This window comes from Calonectris borealis, chromosome 10, assembly GCF_964195595.1.
Source record: "Calonectris borealis chromosome 10, bCalBor7.hap1.2, whole genome shotgun sequence".
Lineage (NCBI taxonomy): Eukaryota > Metazoa > Chordata > Aves > Procellariiformes > Procellariidae > Calonectris > Calonectris borealis.
In genome coordinates, this window is record NC_134321.1 from 7,143,969 (window position 1) to 7,164,309 (window position 20,341).

At 40.5% G+C, this 20,341-nt stretch overlaps 1 long non-coding RNA gene across 1 annotated transcript in view; it reads left to right on the plus strand.

The window, feature by feature from the left end:
- Window positions 1–469: 469 nt before the first annotated feature.
- Window positions 470–20,341, plus strand: part of LOC142086112 (uncharacterized) — a 56,373-nt gene continuing 36,501 nt past the window's right edge. The window contains exons 1-2 of the long non-coding RNA XR_012674970.1: window positions 470–602; window positions 3,818–3,933. This is a non-coding gene — a long non-coding RNA (uncharacterized LOC142086112). The remainder of the gene's footprint in view (window positions 603–3,817; window positions 3,934–20,341) is intronic.

Genomic DNA, 20,341 nt, shown 5'->3' on the forward strand with positions numbered 1-20,341 from the left:
GATGGTGAGCAGCAAAATATTTCTGAACTTTTGGAAATATACCACCCTGGAGCCCAACAAGGGAGATAGCTGAAATTGGAAAAGAATGTAATAGAATATTTTATTTTCCACAAAAGACTTTAAGGCTGGGAAGACTGCCATTTCTGAAAGGGCAGTTTGGCTGACTTCCCCATATTCTGCACAGCTTTACAACGACCCTCCATTTGCACCCCTTTCCTCTTTTAGACTGAAACAGAAGTTTGTACTTCATTTTATACACATTTACAGACACACTCACAAGACAACAGCAAGTGATATTGAATTTGTAGACTTATTTAAAACAAACAAACAAAAAAGCCAGACTTCAGCTGAGTCTTTCTGCAGCAAAGGACAGAAATAACTTTTTGCATGTGCATGACATACTGAAATGTCTGGCCTCTTTGAGGATGTGTCCATTCATCCACGGGTCTATGTGTCCTCTCTCCAACAGCAGAGGAGATGAAAGACAAAGGAAGAACAGTAAGAACCTTGATTCATCAGAAGACTGGAAAATTTGATTAAGTTCATGCAACTACGTGGAAATCAACAGGAAGGTTCACTTATTGATAGGACCCTTGTTATCTGTGAGTTACTAGTAGATTTAATATTAAACTTGTGCCTGACAATTTTTTTTCACGACAAAACTAATGGCATTTCAATACATTTATTTATTTTGTAAGTAACAGCTTTTTGAAAGGATTAAGCTTTTTCTTGGGGGGGATGGGGGAGCTGCACTGTCCCTCCCCCAAAAACATGTAATTATAATGCTACTAGGAGAAACTGAATTGCTTGCAGGCTTTTTCCACAAAAACAACTTTTCCATTTTCAGTGTCATAAATTCACTTTGAGGCAAATTCTTTCTTGAAAGAAGAGGCCAGGTCTTTGTCTTCTGAGGAGTGAATAATGGAGAACGAATCATTGTTCATATAATTTCTACTTGTTTCAGATTCATGAAATTCTGTAGTCAGGCAGGATGGAAGGGGAGCTCCAAGCAAAACAGGCTCAATGGGCTTGATACACTTGGCAGGGACATTTGCTGAGCTCCATCCAGGGATACTGCTAAGGGGAGGTTGAGGATAAGTAGCACCAATCAGCTAACACTAAGTTCACGTGCAAAATATATTTGCCAGTTCTGCTCCCAAGACAAATCATGGATAAAGCATTCTAGATAATTGCTATGGTTTGTACTTTCAGAGTTCACTTTGGGCATAGTTTTAATACCCAATTTTGGGTGGATTCTCCAGGATAGTTTAATTCATCCCAACGTAGCAAAATTCTGCAGTACAGTGAATGGTAACTAAATGCTATTTGCAACAAAGAGTTTAGAATGAGGTAATGAGGAAAATATGCAATTTTATTGGAGTAGTTCTAGATGCACAAAGACTATGAAACACTCTGCTCTGAACAGATGGTTAAATATTTTCTCTCCAGAGTACCAATTTGTTAATATTCTCAGCAGAATACACTGACTTCTCTGAGACTGAGAACCATTGCTTGAGGGTGTAGTGTGGGTCACACAACAGTTTTCAGACAGCAGTCTGTGAAGCCATAGACAACAGCAAAAGGAAGCATGGTCAATTTGCAGATCCATTTGTGGACCAAATGGCTGAGTGAACTGCGTATCCGTGCAGTAACCAGAGATTGGTGTCAAGCATATTTTTCCTATCAGTACAGCCACCATGGCTGTAGTAACATCTTGTACATGCTACTGAATTTCTCTTCTCAAGAACTCAGTGCAGTATGGAAATAGCAGACTCTCTTCTTAATTAAAATGATGAAGTAAGGATGGTCAAAGTGTTTCACCCCATGCAGGATCATGTTTGAGATACCCAGGTAGCCCCAGGAGAGATACATGGTTGCTTTCAGGGAATGATGTTATGGGTCCAAGAGGCCAGCATGGGTTTCAGACTATTCAGCTATTTTAAGACCATGCTAATGGACATAACTGGCCTTACCTCTCAGAAGGGCTACTAACACTGAGCACTTTTGGTGACACATTTTTGGCGACGCATTTTTGGCATTAGGCTGGAAATCTGTTTCAGTGGGTTTTTACTAAAGGCAAGTGCTTGGGGCTTTTTCATCTGGGACTGCAGTGATGTTTCTTAAGTTTTACAGACATCTTTTTTTTTTTTTTTTTTAAATCTACTATAGTAAATGTAAGCATACACATACTCGAGATGAGATGTTAGTATACATATGAACTACATTTAAGCAGACCAATGCCTTCTCAGTACATCCTGAACATTAAAATTTTATCTGGGCCTCATTGACATACATGTAACTGGACTTTCCTGCTATTTGTATCTATGAAGGTGTCACTGACATGAAAGATGTCGCTGTTTAAATAAAAGATATCATTTATAAAATTCCTGCTTTATGTTCAAGGTGCCAGCAGGCCAAATCGATTTTCAGTTTAATTGCAATGACTATTAGCTATTCATGCTACTTCTTGTAATGGACATAATGCTTTGCATTAAAGGATATTCCCATTCCAGTACAGAGGGATTTACATGTGTATGGAAACTTCCAATAACAGTTAATATGCAATTGTAGAAATCCCTCTGCATAGGGATGAGACTATACTCTGAGCCTTCACCATCTGGTCTGTCGTCTAATGATGAATCCAGCATCATAATATTCACAATCCACTTTAAAAAGTGAGGTACAAGTCATTCAAACACGAGTCTACCATCTCTTTTTTGTAGAGAAACTCGCCTCAGCCTTGTTTACTGAAAGATACCCTGAACAACACTGAGAGTTGTTATTTTTACTTGGTGCTCTGATCCCAGAAGACCCAAGAACCAATGATGCAACCGAAATTTCCAAATTTAAGCTTAGTGTCCCTCAAAAATAGAGTATGAATATTCACAGAGCTGTGTGTTTAAGAGTGTTATGAGCAGGGCTCTGTTAATGATGTATATTTTGTTCTGATGTTGTCAGCCTCATTTCCTCACAGAATTATAGAAACTGCTCTGTTTCGTTGTGATTCTGATGATAATATAAGTTTAATGGCCAATATGAAATGGGAAGAAAGAGGAGATTTGTTCAGCTTCTGAAACCTTATAGCCTAATATTACTACCTGATGCCATGCAAGAAGCAAGGAACTAAGCGGCATCATTACAGTGCCTGCAACTCTAACATATAGTGACAGAAATGCTTAAATATGTATGCACGCGTCAGAAAGAACTCATTTCATTTTTACCTCTCTCTCGGGTTTTTATCAAGGGTGGCAAAATTGTCAGGAAGAAACAATAGTGAAAAATAGAGCTGAAGCAGACAACAGATGTTTGTGCAGCTCTCCCAGAGGTACGGCCTTCTTTGCTTCTCCACAGTGAGACAGCGCTGCACCGATGTGTGATTGCTCGGAGATGGAAGTATATTTTTAATGTGTTCATAGCTGTCTGGAGGCTGTTATCTGTCATGCTGACAGAGACAGAGTGATCTACCAAAGCTGCAGTGAGCACCTTTTGAAGCACATCAGTCCTGTCCTACATAGTGATGTGTCATTTACAGTAAGTCTGGTGCTGTTTTTTCCCCCCTTGCACTAGGTTTACGAAATTTGGAGATGAGAAATAGAGAGTAGGTGGCTCTGAGTTGCTTTAAACTTCCCGTTTGCTGGATCCACCATGGGTCCCCACAGACCCTTGCCAAAAGCAAGAGCAGCACTGCGTGCTCTCAGGAGCACAATTTCAGGTTGGAGCAGTGGAGGTAGAAGAGGTAGATGGCATGCTGCATGCAAGGAAGGTGCTATTTCTCCTTTTTAATCTTCCTTTCTTTGCCCCATCTGTTCATTTTCAGAATCTAGAGGAAGCAAAAGTCGCCCAGCCCTATCCCCTGTAGGCACGTAGCGATCAGTTCCCAGAGTCTTCACACAGGATTTCGGGGGGAGCAAAACGACCAGTAAAGCTTCTCAGGTGAGTAAGAACTCTTACTCCTCTTAATTTCTATCCCACTGTCTGTTGGATACGGAGACCACCGTGCTGGTTACCTAGTTTGGAAATTAAATATTCAAGCTAAGAATTTTCTGTGAGCGCTAAGGGATTTAGATGCACCCTTCGCATTAATTTTAATGGACAATACATCTAAATTACCTGCTGTGCTTGGGGAAGTCTCAGCCTGAGGTTTTATTTATTATTTATTGAATATTCCCTGAGTAAACAGAACTTATTAGCACAAAGATGATCTGGCAGGAAGAACGGTCTTAAAAGGTACCCTATTATTCACGCAATTATACTGCATCACTCATTCTTTTTTATTATTGTTTGTATTACTGTAGCACCTTGAGCCCCACAACAGAGATGAAGGTCTCTCCATTTCAGCTTCTGTTTGAACACACATTAGGAGCCAAACCCCATCCTAAGAGCTTCCAATTTAAATGGATAAGGCAAAACAAATTGTGAGAGAAACAAGTGTGGAGAGAAAAAGTGTGCTTCCCCAAGGTCATACAACAGATGATTGTCAATAGAAGCAGACCTAAAACCCAGGTATCTTGAACTCTTTGGCCACTTAGATGCCACTGCTTCTCTTCTTCCTCAAATAGCACAGCACACTGTATTAAGTATCCTGCTCTCTGATACTTATCTGATGGGTTTCACCAGTTCTGGTAAAATTATTTTCCTTTTTGGCTCCTCAGTAGACTCGTTTCCAACCTATCAGTTTCATTTTGACAGGCCTAACATTACACGGGAAGAAATATATATATGTTCACAACACAAAACTCCCGTGTTATTGGATTTCCTTAACTGGACCCGAGGAAACACAGTGCAGCCTGATGCTTTTGTAAATCATAAATCTTTAGCAACCTCTGCAAAGAACCAAACAAAGAATGAAAGCTCAAAATACAGCATAACAAATACAAAAATTACATACAATTTGGATCCAGTTAGCTATTTAATTGCTTCATTGTCACTCGTGATGCTGATGCGGCGAGACTGGGTGTCATCTCTTCCTTCCTTATAAAATGGTGGTCAATCTTACAGCATCCCTATACAAACAATAATGTCCTCAATCAGGTAACGAAACTCTTGCGGGAGAGACCATTAACTGAGGCAGGAGGAATTGTTCCCTATGTTCTCTTATGGGGCAGTCAAGAAAGAAAAATAGTCATTCCTGAGGCTCTTGCCTACTGGTTCCTACCAAGAGAGCCTTAACCTCTTTACGGCTATGTGGATATATGCTGTATGTCAAGGTTTACTGCACCTCTGGTGCTCTGTGCAGAATATGTGCCTGCCACGTTGTTGGCCTCTTTTTGCAAATGGAGCCCTGCTGAGGATGGGGAGGCTTGTCTCGTCTCGTCTCGCCTCTCATAGCACTGCCGGATGTGGGCTTCATTCCCTTCCCCCGTAGCTGAGCGACACAGCAATTTGTCACATCCCCCTGCCACAGAGGAGGTCACAGGCTGGGCACATCTGCAAACACAACTTGTGTAAGGAGCAGAGCCAAAAAGCAGGCTTTGTGCATCTAAGCATGCAGGAACTTTTTTCTCATTTACTTGTATTTATTCCTTCTTCTGCATTCAACGGTGGAAATTTGACTGTATTCACAGAGTGACGTGCGTCAGTAGGATGGTTATTTAGCTGCTGAAGTGTCAATTGAATGATATTACCACATGGGTCAGGAGCCTTATGCACCTCTCATGTAAGGATGAGTGCTCTCTTCTGTACAACGCCCCTGTATAAATAGGGGTTGCACATGGGCTTTTCTTACTCACTGGCTAATGTACCCCAGGAAATAGAGAAGATTTAATCTCTCTATATAGTTTCTGGTACGACACTGGTATGACAATTTTCTATGAGCTCTGTCCAAGCTTTTCTCATGGTCACAAAGGAAATCTATACTCGGAACGAACTGTGTATTACCTTCCAATTCCAACACTGTGGCCTTTAACCCATCCTTTTGCTAGAGGGTTGAATGGCAATTAGAAAGGAGATGCTTAAAGCCCTCCTCCCATCAGCCCTCCCTTAAAACCCTCCCTTAAAGCCCTCCTTTGTTGTGCTTTCTGGTTTTATCCATTAGGAATCAGGAATAATTGCCTGTTGGAGAGGACAGATGTAATTCTTTTCACATCCTCATGCCAGAGACAAGTGCACATCAACGGTTTCATTGTTTTGTATTGCCTTGTCTACAGATTTTGGCTGGATGGTTGAACATGTAATTCTTTGCGTATCTTGGCTACAAATGGCTTTTTGCATGTATGCGTGCTAGTATAAGATTTGGTACCAGAAATTATTTTGTTCTGTACACACTTCCCCATATCCTCCTGTTTGAGTATGCAATTGTGGGATGGCACTGCACAACCTTGTTTAGTTTGCTGTGAACATGTTGCATCTCTAAAGGAATGAAATGGGTGAGATGCAGTTCTCCTGCCTCCTGTCTTGGGTGTTTATTTCTGGGAAGCCAATGCATGCTTACTTTCTTTTCATTTTAAGACAGGGGGATGATTTAGGAAAAGCCTGTTTAAACATCAATGTGGAGTCACATGGACTGAGGAGTTGGATAGAAAAGCTGGAAGAAAAGGCAGGAGGAAAAAGATTGCTGCAGGAAAAGGTAGCTTCAGAGGCAAAGGTCCAGGCTTTTCCACCCCTCGGCAATACAGAGCATAACCTTGCTAAGCCATTTCTGAAGCCCACTTTGTTTTTAGCAGAGGGTGGGTGCATTTGAGCTGATCTCTTAATGTCTCTACCCTGCAAGAGACGCAAGAGCATAGGGTGCTATTCCTTTTTCTGAGGACACTAGGAAACCTCAGTGCCGCACTGCAGAAACTTAATAATATATTTCCAAATATCAGTCACTATGATCTCATTAAAGTCATTCTTTCCCAGGTCTCCACCCCATTTTCTATCAAATAGTTATTCCTTGAATTGAACAATTAATAAGTAATGGTCAGATCTGTACTGATCTCATAATACTCTGTAAACTTTTAAAGACTATTTCAATATATACTTCAACGCCTATTTGGGAGAAGGTTTAGTCTCACAGAGGCAGCCTTTTGATTTGAGCAGAGTTTCGTCAGCAGGCAGTTAAATCAGGTCACCAATGGCAGGCAGGAGAAGGACAGGGACTGAAGCAGGTAATAATAAATCAAATCAACTGAAGTTGATGTGGGCCCTTTGCAGGACAGTTGCTGGGTGAAATGTGGATCTGTCCCCTACAGATCCCAGAAATTTGGCAGAGTATAAGTGTGGTTCCCACCCTCCTCTTCAGCTTGCTCTCTAGCCTATGGCTTAGAGACAACCTGGCTTTTAGCTCTGCTGCACAAAAGCAGCCCCTAATCTTTAAAATCCCAGGTTTACTTATATTGCTTATGGCAGCTACCCAGAATAAGTTCTTATTCCTCCTGGGAATGTTTCCATAACCCACAACTGTGGCTGTACCCCACACCACCTGCCAACGAAAGCTGTGCCCCTTTCCAGGTCAGTCTTGGGGACACTGAGGAAGGAAGCCTGAGCCAAAGCATCCTGTGTGCACCTACTGCCTCACCAGCCTTTCTGCTCAGATTTACACAGGGAGAGATCAAAATAATTACATCAATAGGCTTGCTCAACTTCTTTCTCTTCGAACAGTGTCTCAGTAAACAGGGAACAATCGGCGTGAGGAACGGACAGTTAGTTCCCACTGTCACTTTTTTGGCTGTCCCCAGAAAGCACCCATGTCTCAGGGATAATCTCCCTCCTTTGGTAAGAGAATAATGTTCAGTGTCATTTCTCTTGTACGCCCTGCAGGAAGTAAGAACAGGATTTGACTCAGATAAAAGACTCAAATGACCCTTGTAAAAGCAGAAAACCATGCTAGTTTTCAGAGTAACAGAAGGATGGATAAATTGCACGTCAATATACCAGGTCCATGTATTTCACTATTTCTGTCTGACTTACAAATCACTTTTTAGGTAGTCTCAGCACCCTGGTATAAGGCAGAAATCAGAGTGGGGTCATATAAGCCACCAATTACAAAACCTCTCTGAAGTCCTGGGAGGAAAAACCTCCTTCTTTTAAAATGTACATGCTCAGAGTGCCCTGGGTGGAAGTCCTGCTTCACTTCACTGCTCTGCTGTACACCGGAGGCAAAATATTGCTTTGTGTGAAATGTTTATTTTGGGGACTGTGTGTACAGGGCGATGATGATTCCAATATACTCTGTTTTTGAAAATTAACCTGTCCTGGTTTGTGTGTGCATGTGTTTGCTGTTTCTGCCTTTTAAATGGAATGGAGAGGTGTCCGTGCTTAATCCAAATATCACATCAAGCCTGACAGCAGGAGGCACATTTCGGTGATAAAGGAGCCAAAATAAATGGAGTTCTAGGGAGAATACCTTGGGATTCAGGTGCGAGCGGGACAAGGCTCACTGCTGGGATGGCTGGCCCACAGCACAAATTATGAAAGCAGTGCTCTTTCTCTACCATGCACTAGATCCTTCATGCCGTCTATTGTGTCCATTGTTGTTCTCTTTATATCTTGTCTTGCCCTGTATTTTTTTTCCCTTTTTCTAAAGCCCTGCTAAAAAAATATTCACAATTTTATAAAGGAAAGTAATGTATGACAGTTCCACTCCAACCATTACCTCCCTAAATAAATTAGAAAAAAATCCCTCCCTTCTGTCACACAGCAACTTCCAAACTGTTACTAACAGCAGACAAAGTCCATAAATCATTCCCAAATTGCCTATCAGGCCACAGTTGGGCTTTTATGTACAAAATAAAGTAGGGCAAATATATAAGGTCTATAAAGTTTAAAGATGTACTATTTACCATTGGTAATTAAAACCCAAGTGCTCTACAATAGGCACGCTGGTACAGTGGACTCCAGGCTGATGTAAATGGGCACAGCTCCATTAGCCACAATGAGGCAAATCACATTAATTTTAGTTGAAGATTTGTTCCTTACACATCTTATTTTGCTACCAAAAGACCAGGTGGTGCTCTCCTTACTTGCATTATATAATCCCAAATTGATTTCCGTGGGACTATTTGAGTTGCAAGGTACTACTCAGCTTGAGTACGGATAGTTGTACTTGGCCTTTGGTGTACAATAGATTTTTTTTTTTAAACCTATAAAAACAGACACTTTCTTTACATATTCTTTTCAAGGACTATAATGTAAGTAGTTATAACTCTTCACATCCTTTGTCTTTGTCTTATTTTAATGGTAATAACAACAGATGGAAATAGTCTTAATCGTGGAATTAGCTGGTGCAATTGGCTTCCTCAGGGATTCATACCAATGAAGGGGTTAAGACAATGGAGTGATCCCTGTCCCTTCCTGGGACACATAGCGTGCTAATGTCAGATTTCTGAAGTCACACTACTCTGTCAGCTCTCTCCCTGTCAAGCAGGTGGTGAGTGAAAAGTTATTCAAGGATGGTGTTATGTACCCTTCATGAATTATGCATCTTAAACAAACTTACATGATCTGAAGCACTCAAGTGGAAGCCTTTTAGCTAGAAGCAGGCTGCTGGAGAGCTTAGCTACAGATCTACGATAATGGTTTAAAATAACTCGCTGTAGTATGCCTGCTCTCGTTCCCTCTTTGACTCAGTGGCCCACGCTTCGCTTCATTTGCTTGCTGCGACTGCAATGCAACTTCTGAAATCCCTGTAGGAAAGGCCCATCTTAAAACATCTTCAATGATTTAAAAGACTATGCTTCTTTCTGCTGGAGCTTTGTCTTTTGATGGGCTTGGGAGGGAGGTGTTGCCTTGGTTTGGTTTTGTTTTGAAAGAGGGAGAAGGAGAGACAGAAATTATGCCAAGGTCACTGTTTTTTTTCCCTTTCATGAAAAGATAATGAATGTTGTTTTAATATTTGCTTTCAGTGAAAGGGAATCTTGCTATGTCTTCATTGCAACTACGAGCTGGTTGAAGAAATGCATTAGTCACTGTGTCACCTAATCAGCCTGTGACAATATTACCTGGCAATAATTAATTGTTTCCTCTTCAGAACACATTACTTGGGTGCAAGATACGGCATTTAATCGCTGATCCTCTGATGATGTTAATCTGGTGGTAGGATGGGTGGACTGGCTACTCCATAGACCATGGTTTTTCAGCACCTAGGTTCCACAAGCAGGGAGAAAAATTAACTTTTATTTATTTAATTTAATTTAACTTCATCACTCTGTGCAGTCATGCTGGAAGAAGGCTACTTTCTCTAGACACTATGTTGTTATTTCATTATGGATACACCACCAAACTTGCATTGGATAGAGCTTTATTCTACTAAAAGGTCCCTCAGCCTGATATAAGGCGTTTCAGATAGAGCAGGAGTATACAAAGGAGGACATTATAGTAGAGCTTATTACAGACCAATTTCAGGAGCTCCAGTCACTTGGGATTCAGGCTTTGTTGGCAGCGTTAATACTACAGCCGACTTCTCCTTTGGTTCTTATGTATTTCCATGTCCCTCTGTGCAAAGAACAGCAACACCTATTAACTAAGGACGCTGTTTATCCGAGCTTGTCCTGATCCTATGCAACAAGAGGCAGTTGTTTTGCTGAATTTTGCTACAGATTTCTTTGAGGTAGGAACAAGCCCATAGTCATTAAACACAAAGTGGCAACTTTACAGCTGCTACCTCCAGAAAAAGCATGAGATGGGCTATATATCCTCCCCACATGTTAGTGTGAGATGGCGGAGGTCTGGAGAACAGCTTGCAACCTGACCAATCCCAAGTGGCCAACTCGCCCTTCTCCTGGCCAATCCTGTGTAGCCAGCTCACCCTGCTCCTGACCAATCTTGTGTGGCCAACTCACCCTGCTCCTGACCAATCCTGTGTGGCCAACTCACCCTGCTCCTGACCAGTCAGCTCCTGATCATCCTTTGCTATTTAAAGGCTGAAAAAGGGATGTGGCCACCTTCCCTCTGCTGTCAGGTGTCTCCTTTCTGGCCTGGTGTCTATACCTCTTGCTTGTGCCTTCTGGCCCTGCTTCTTCCTGCGTGATGGAGCAAGAGACATGCTTGGGAGATGCAAGTTCTAATGTAAAAGGTCAGATTTTAATTTGGTTTAATAGTGCTGTGACTGAAGTTGCTTGGCCTTCCCATAGCTTTCAGTTGTGGGCAATCAATAATCCTTGAGAGATGGCTTACTTGTGGGAGCAACCTTGTGGAGCCATGAGTGAGTAAAGACTGCAAGCTGGAGATAGGAGACTTTGAGCAAACAACATTGCATATACATGGGAATGGTTATATCATTAAGAATAATTCTACTCTTGCATCAATACATTTGGGGAACTGGTATTATTAGGTTAAACTGTTTTGCAGACTTTTGGAGCAGCACCATTTTCATCTTGTCAAGCATTTTGAGAACAAAATCTTAGTTAGGTTTTTTGAAACTTGTAGCTTAAAAAAATTCTCTTTCCATCTAGTGCAAATACTTTTTTGTAAAACTACAGGGGGAAAATAATCTTTTTTCTTTAATGGTTCATAACAGGGTGGGGTAATGGGGCCTTTCCACATTTCATGCTGTCAAAGATGCAGTTTGTATAAGTCTGCCAAAAAAAACAAGAAGGAAGAAAAGTGGGGGGAAAAAAAAAAACAAACAACGTTGCTTGGTTAAAGTTGGCAAAACTTGTTGCTAAAACTTAGAAAATAGTGGAATTTTTGTATGTCTACTTGTAGGGACTTAGTTTGGTAATGTGCCCTGTACCAGGACTTCAGAGTGAATAAGCAATGCTTGTCAACTCCTACAGGAAAGGCCCACATTTGGAAAATCTGGGAAAGAATCTGGTTTTTTGTGTGAGTTTCTGGCTCCTGTATCCCACATCCCTCAACACAGAGGCGTCAGTTAGGTGGAGTGGGGCAGCTAAAGTAAGGTCTGACTGTACTCTGAGCTGGGCTCTGTTTAGGTGATTAGTTTCAAAAGATGTTACTACAGTTGAGCAATTTTAAGGTTCTGATTTGGGAAACAAAGGTTTTGGAAAACAAAAATCGCTTCTTATGGTGCAAAGTTGCTGTATGGGTTTTGTGCTCTTTCCCCTCATCCTTAGGGTGATGTAGTCTTAATGAAATGATGAAGACTGCACTTAAAAACTCATATTTCCTATGAAAATCACAACTTATTCCTTCACTATGCACAGATTACCAGACCTATTTTATTCTTAAAGTTGTGTAGTCATAAAAAATATTTTCCCTTCAGGTAAAGATTTCTTGGATTCAATTTCCTTGTGGGTGCCACACCCTCAAACGCGATGGGGATTGCTGCATTTATGGTGTAATTAGCTTTTTTTATTAGTGCAGTTTTGACTGAAGGACATAATAATTTTTTTAACATGTTTATAATGAGTGTGCTGAGTGGCTGAGGAAAAGCATCCTTTCACTAGCTTAACTGTATATCCAGCCTTTTTGCAAATATATTTCTGGAAATACAGCTTAATATAAAACTTCAACAGCTTGAGCAGAAATGAATGACATGGAGAGAATGCAGGCTACCAGAATCTAAATGTACCACTTCCTCCGTAATTCTAAACCAAATCTGAGACAGTCTAGCTAGCCAAGCAAGAGTTTAATTGCCAATGTGTCCTCGAGAGAAGAGCTAGCTTTATTGAGTGCAAATGTTTTTAAAAAAAATCAGAACAAAGGAGCTCAGTTTGACCCTGCAAGATCCCCCTTTAATCACTACTTTGATCAGCCTTTTCCCCATGGAGCTCCCTCTGTGCTGGAAAACATCCTCCCTGGCACGCAAGCGGGCTCCTTTTGGACTGGAGCACAGCAAGCGCCAGACACCCAGCAGAGCAGCGTGCTCTCGGGGGCTCTTACTGCACCAGCTCTGCCCTTTGCTCACCCTTATTGCCATTTCTGGGCATTTTCATTCTCAGACAAGGACATTAAATCTATAAAATCTGTATAAACAAAAACAATTTGGTTAATGTGCCTGTAAGTAAACTCCAGAGGACTTCTGAAAATGGATTTTAAAAATCTGATTTTCTCAACTGTAGGTGTAGTAAAAATACAAATTAGAAATTTGGAAAGCAATTACTGCAATCATTTGAGTGCCAGTAAGTTGGGAAGTCCTTTCCTGTTTTGAGACCAATCTGCTATCCACATTATTGCATAGCATGCTTACTTGGGGAAGGGAGAGAGGAAGAAATAGCAGTGTTTGTCTCTTTGAGTGTAAATTGGCCTTGATTTCCTTCACTGACTTCCCCACTGTTCTCAGTTGTTCTGCTATGACATTTTGTCTTGGAATCGTTCATATCTGCTTAGCACTGAACACTTATTAAAAGGTTAAAGTAATTTCTCCAGCCGTACTTTGTCTGACTTCTGTTTGGGGAGTCCACGAGCCAGACTATGGCCAGAGCCCCTTGTGGGAAGGTTGCCCCCAGGTGGGAACCTCAGAAGCCGATGGCTTTGCTGAGACCAGAATTTGACCTTTTAGCTGAGCACGTCACATTCATTCTTATTTCATCCTGCTCTTTTTTCCAGAGCCAGTTAAGGTGGCATTAAAAAAGCCAACCTACAGCTAACTCATCACACTAAATAAAGGGAAATTATAATTATATAATGAAATTAAGTCCCAGTCCCTAGTTAACTGGCTAATCCCATGGAATAGAGTGGCTCTGTTCCTCCTGTCTCCCCTGGACATTACTGCGAGTAAGCCTACAATATTCTTCTGAGTGTTTAATTGGGGATTTTCTTTCAGATAAAATTCTAATTTAAAACCAGCTATTCCAGTTTTGTATGGCAAGTACAAAAAAAACCAAACCAAAAAAAACCACCACCAAAAAACCAGCAAAAAACCCCAAACAAAAACAAAAAAAACACCAAAGTGTATCCATAAGACCAAAAAATGATCCTTGATTGTCACAAAGGGATTCAAGTAAATTTTTAAGCATGTGTAATGTCCTTCATGTAACTTGGAGGCACTCAGTCAAGCCATTCCAAAATATCTCAAAACCAACTCACTGAACTGCATTAAATCTCTGAAAGGACAATCTTATACAGAGTTAGGCTGGATTTAATTGAGCTTACCTTAATTTACTTTGGAAACAAAAATCAAATTATTGCTGTTTTAGTCATAAATAACCATGCCTACAAAAAGGTAAATATGATTCAACAAATTCATTTTACACTAGTGTCTAGTTTTAATTTGGATACATTTCCCTAGTTTTGCTATGTAGACAAGTTCTATACCAAGGTAAATTTGGAATAAATCAAAAGTTATTCCAGGATTTTAAAATTCAGCAAGAAAAATGCACCACTGACCTGAGCAAGTGTTGGCTCCTGCGTGGAGCAAGAGGTTGCTCTAGATGACCTTTAAAAAATCCCTCCCTCTCCAAATTACTGATGTGCACCAGTGTAACTGAGCACATTGTGCTAGTTGTCCTCACTGTCAACTTTTTTTTTAGAGCTGAATTTTTATAATGGGGCTCTTTAAATATTTCAATAGAAGTACTGCTATATTTTTCAAGCTTCCAGATTTTTATTTTTTTAAATATAGAGATGGAAAACAGATAATTGTGTGGGCAAAGTGGCATTCTATCACACGATGATAATACCTCAGCTAGGTTTTTAAAGCCCTGAACTTTATTTTAAATTTAAGCAAACTTAAACTGTCAGAATAAATCTGCTTCATAATATATAGGGATAATGTTAAGGTTTTTGCTTTGTTTGACATATACAAACAAAACTGGAAAAACACACAGATAAGAAGTTTAAAATGCTCTGGGGATAACACAGATTCCGTTTAAATCAATAGGAAAAAAGTCACAAAATCTGTTTTTTAGAGGTTTTGGATTTACAAGAACCCTTAGGGAAGAATTTTTGGTAGCACTTGTGTTGCTGAATTACACAGGCACTTTATAAATCTCCCCCTTTATCTCCAGTAAAGTCTCACAAATGCAGTCTGCTGGGTTTGATTTACTCAGACTGGCAGGGCTTTACATGGCTTTTTCAGACAGGCATTTACTAGGAGAGGGGGTTGAGTCCTCCCCTGCATTTCACATGGTCTCCTGAAAGGTGATGACTTCTAGTTGCTGCTTCACAGCCAGACTGCCTTCATATCCTCTCTCTAAAAGTTTTATGCCTCTTCAGAGTAACTCCTGCTTACCTTTATCAGTCAGTGAAATTATTCTGATTACTTGAGGTAGAAACCTGGTTCCCATTCACACAAACACAGAGATGTCCTTTGGTGTCAGCCCAGGCCAACTTTCATCTGTACAGAGACCCTACACTGTCTTCAAACTCGCCAGTGCCACAGGACTTGCTAGTTAAATGTCAAATTATTTTGGTAACAAAGCTGAACAAAGTCATTAGTGTTTCACTGAAACACTTCATATGATCTTGAGAAAAATAACTAGATTGACTTTCAGGTCTTTTAATCCTGTCTGCAAAATGCTTTGAGCTCAAGTGTCAGATATTGGTTAAAATCAAAAAGAATAAGGAAAAATAAAACACAAAAAGAACAAGGAAATATTTTGTTTTAAAATTCTAGATGACATTATTCATCTCTTTGCTCCTGTGACTTTGCAGCTGGCTGCAATAACCAGTTTGGGACCATGCAAGTGCTTGCTGGGGGTGCACAGCACAGGACTTGAAGTAATCAGAGCAAACCTTCTATTGTAACCCTTTGTCCCATCCTGTAACCAGGACAATTTCTATTTTGAGACCTTTGAGAAATCATCTGTCTAAAACAGTACATGAACCACTAAACAAGAAACCAAAGTGTACATAACTTCCTTTACTCCACTGAAAATTACCCTTATGTGCATCTTCAGAGGATCTAGCTTGTTTTGAACCAAGTCTTTCCCAATCCGCCCCTAGAAATATTGTTAAATGGTGGCTGACCTGATTGGAATAGGATACCTGATTTTTACCAGCTAAGAAATTTTTAAATTAAGGAGAAATCTGTACTTATAATAGTCTTCCCAACAGACTTCATTTATTTCCGTCAGGGCATACAGCACCCATTTTTAGATGCATTGAGCTGATATTGTCTATTTTTTAATTGCATCAGTAATATTTTATATGTGCTGAAGTGGTATTAAAGTTTAAATTATTTCAGCAAGCTAGTAATTTATTTTCTACCTGGCAGACAGACATTCTCTTATGCATAAGAGTAGACAAGAAGAGTAAGAGATGGTGTATTAGACGTACTTTAAGACTAAAGCACCTTCTGCAGTCCTGGAGGGTGAAGAACGGACACTTTGATATAGTCATTGTGGTTTATTGATCCTATTAACATTATCTTGTGGTAAAATCAATGCTGGAGTTTCAGTCTTGCAGGAGACATGTAAATGAGAAGATGAAAAAACATGCCAAGGCAAATGGTTTCCTGACGGAAAAAGGGATATGAAAAGAAATAACAGAGGAAGGTATGTGTTAAGCGAAGTTAGTACTTAGAGATGGGAGACTGAGTGCAGGACCTTGTCAAAAGTCATCCTCAGTGTTTGATGCAGAACGTGGTCTCCTGAAAAATCTCTTCACTAACTGGGACATGGCCTTGAAAGGCACGAAGTGCTGGCAGCTCCTGCTACTTGGACAAACCCTGGACCCATGTGGTCCCTTCTTGTCTCAGATCCTACACAAATGGGGCCTTTCTGCAAGTCTGCACGTGTTTATGCAGGGTCCGTCCGGGCCAGGCCCATCCTGCCATCAGTAATTCAAAACTAAACACAAATGGCTGTCGCATATCTGTAGTGCTTTGACCAGTTCACTAGTCCGTTAGGTGGGTTTTTTCCACTTCAGTTCCTTTACATACTTGTCTAGAGAACCAGGCTGTCACCCTAAGCTCCTCTACTGCACCTGCAGCCCCACATTTAGGGTGGTCTGAGCCCAGATTTAACGGCAAGAGGAGAAGGGGGACTGCTCAACCAGCTATCTCGGTTGGATGTACACCTTGCAACCGAAATGTGCTGCCTGCCTCCCTGTCCTGTGTCTTTGGTGAATGCTGCAGCCACAGAGTATTGAGAAAACTCAAAGGTGTTGAACAGGAGAGATAATAACATGAAAGGAAAATCTTAGGAAAATCTTGCACTCCTTTTGAAGTGTTTTAAAGGATTTTTAGAATCAGATTTTCAAGTAACTGAAACCAGCTCTAAGGCATTCATTCAAATCACAGCATTAACTTGGAATTAAATAGCTCTCACTTTTCCCCATTGCAATTACTGAATCTTTTCTTTTTTAACCTGAACAACTCTTTGAAATCAACATGAATTTGTGCAGTCATTTGGCTGAAGGAAGCTGCATTTTTAAAGGCAACTACACAGGATGTGCTCAAGAAATGAAATCCGGCTCAATGCATAGGTTTCACTGGACGCTGAAATCTGCAGGTAGCTCTAATAGCATCTTTACCCTTGTGCATTGCTGCAGTAGGGCAGCAGCACTCACAAATATCAGTGAAGGCTCAGGTGCGCAGGCAGCGATGCACCCAAGCTGACAGGGCCAAAATAAATCTATGTTCTGTTATAGCTGGGTCTGAACATAATGAAACATCAATGTCCTCTAGATTTATTTGGAGCGAATGGTGGTTTCTTTCTTTCAGAAGTTTGGGGGGTTTATTCTTCTCACACAAAGAAGTCCACCTTTATAACAATGTGTTCTTAATGATCAATTAGCGAGTCTCCAAGCCACAGTCCATATTACAGAATGACAAATTAGAAGTTTCTTGTGAGATCATTTCCCCTCTGTAGTACATTTAAATTAGTATGGCTTCATGTGCTGGGCAGCTTGATCAGAGGAGCTGTGCATGAGTGAATGTATAGCTACATTGTTGTTTTTAAAGTTCATTTGATCTGTAAAATATGAACTTACCTAGTTCTCTGCTCTACCAGTTCAGCCAGGTTATTAATGAAAGGTAAAAATAAAATTTTTGGTAGAAATGTCAGTGATGACGCATTGTACATTAAATCCTGATCCCCCAAAACCCTCTCGTCAATACTTACCAAACCATCACCTAAAAAAGAACCAAGGAAGAGGAGAGCAGCCATAATGAGTATGATAAGTGTCCTGTCCCTGACAGCAACCAGCTGCTGATGGTTAAGGACCCAAGGATGGGCAGGTCTAGGTGCCTGCTCTCTGATGCCTTGGGCTGTCCCTGTATTAGGGGCTTCACCAAACTCTCATCTGAACCATTAGGAGAAAATCTCCTTATCAGTGAGTGTCTCTTCCCTGTTCCCCTTTTGAATGAATTTATATTTTTGACCTTTACAATATCTTTTTGGCAGGAACTTTTGCAGGGATGTTGGTTGAGATTATATTTCCTTTGGTTTGTTTCATACCTGCTCCTTGGTACATTCATTGTGTTCTCCAAAGCTCCTGTTTTTATGAGAAATAGGGAATAACTCTTCCCTGTTTAGCTCCAATTCACCATTCATTGTATATCAGATTGTGTCCTCCCTCAGTTATTTTATTTTTAATTTTAGGTACATAAATAGTGCTATTGACCTCTATGCACTTAAAATTAAGCATGTTGTAAGGTGTTTGCCTGAGTCAGGGCTAAGGCTTTTGTGCCAGTTAGCTTTCTGCTCACCATGAGTCAGAGAAGTATTTGGATGTGCAGGTGCAGCACAGGACCCTTTGTGCTCCCCTTTCCCACAAAAATGAAGTGCTGCCCAGGGAGGGATCCCTTGTGCTGAGCTCCTGAGTACGACTCCTGGAGATGCTGCTGGCCTCCAGTGCCTGTGCTTAGGACCTGGAGCTGCAACCAATGGAGCAAGATACTGGATGCATCTGGGGTCCTGACTGTTCAGCCCCATGGTGCTCTTGGCAGTGATCTTTATGTATGGAATAAGGGGAGCAGCATGTTTGGCCCAGGGGGGTGCTTTCAGGCTAGGTCCTGGTGGTCCCCTGAAACCCCTCCACCGAGTGCGGGGAACACAGCTCACTGGAAAGGGGCGTGGTGCCTTGCTCTGCATCTGCTTGGCCTGGATGAGCAGCTCCTCTGCTGTGCTTTGGGTCGCAATATAGGTAAAGGCAAAGCAGAAAAGGTTTGTGCTCAGTCCTGTTGATTCTGGAGCAAAACTTGTTCACTCTGTCCTCTGAAATTGTATTCAGACAGGATGAGGCCATAGACACATCTTTATGTTAGAGCATCTTTCCAATAAAAAAAAAAAAAAAACCAAAATCCTGTAGTTCAAAAAAACCCACAATGACTAAACAAATAGATCAAGACTCATTAATAACTGCAGACTCCATTGCCAGTTTAACATGAGGAGCAATTTAATTGGGACCTAGACTGCTTTGTATAGCTTCGTTAATGTAATTGAGTAATGCATATTGATTTTTCATGGGGCTCAAATCTTTTTTCTTCATCTCGTATAAGAAAGCCTGTTAAGGAATTATTAATCACACTATAATTGCTTTAAGATCTATGCTCTAATTAAAACCATAAATTCTTTATTACATCTTTATTTTAATTAGACATCCAGAAAGACAATAATTTTTACAAGAAAACCCGTACAATAAAATTACCCCGCTTAGCAATGCTTCAAAGGGCCTGTGCTTAGGACACACAGACTCCAATAGGACTTCTTAAATGAAGACATGCGTGATTCTAGTCATAATCAGAATTAAAGATGTCCTCTGAATGTAATTAAGTAACTTTACAATAAGACCTTCTCTATGCAACAAAACTGGGTTTATCCACAGGAGTAAGACTTTACTTTCTCTTCTTGTTTTTCTTTTGTCTTTTAAAAATCTAGGATCGAAGAAGCATGTTCTGAAATTTTAAGAGTCTAATGAAAGGTTTAAAATATAATCCTACTGTAATGAAAATAAGCTTATTATCATAACCACCTTCTGGTATTTTCTTTTGGGTGTCTTTGTTCCTGCTGTGATAGGTACTTTTTACCTGCCTGGAGGAATTAAAAATAAGCATATTTCCTCATCTATGTCAAAGGACCTGATATTTCTCTCATTTAACCTATTGGGAAACTAGGTCCTGGAGAACAGAGTCTAGCCTATAGTTTGTGTGGGTGGTTTTTAGTTTTTTTTATCTGAGTCCTATGGGTCTGTGTTACTAGAATTTGAAGATGTTTTAAAAGCACACAGTTTCACTTAATTTTTTTAAGATTAAAATTATTTCTGTAATGTGAAATGACATTGCAGTTTGAAATGTTAACAAATCCACAATTTGCTTGGTTTTGAGTCCAAAACTTTATCAGAAAGGTCAATAACTAGCTGACTCAGACTGAAACTTTTCTTAGTATCTAAGCATAGTTGAGAGTTCACCTTATCCCAGTTCAGGATAAAATGTCTCAGAGTGCTCAAAATGTTCACAGAGGAAACCATGTAGGTTCCCCCCTTGAATGGGGGTATGTGCCCAGAAATGCTTATCATGATTCTGCAATCTGTCCTTGCGATGGGTACTTTATTTATGGCCATAGTCTCACTGCAGCCA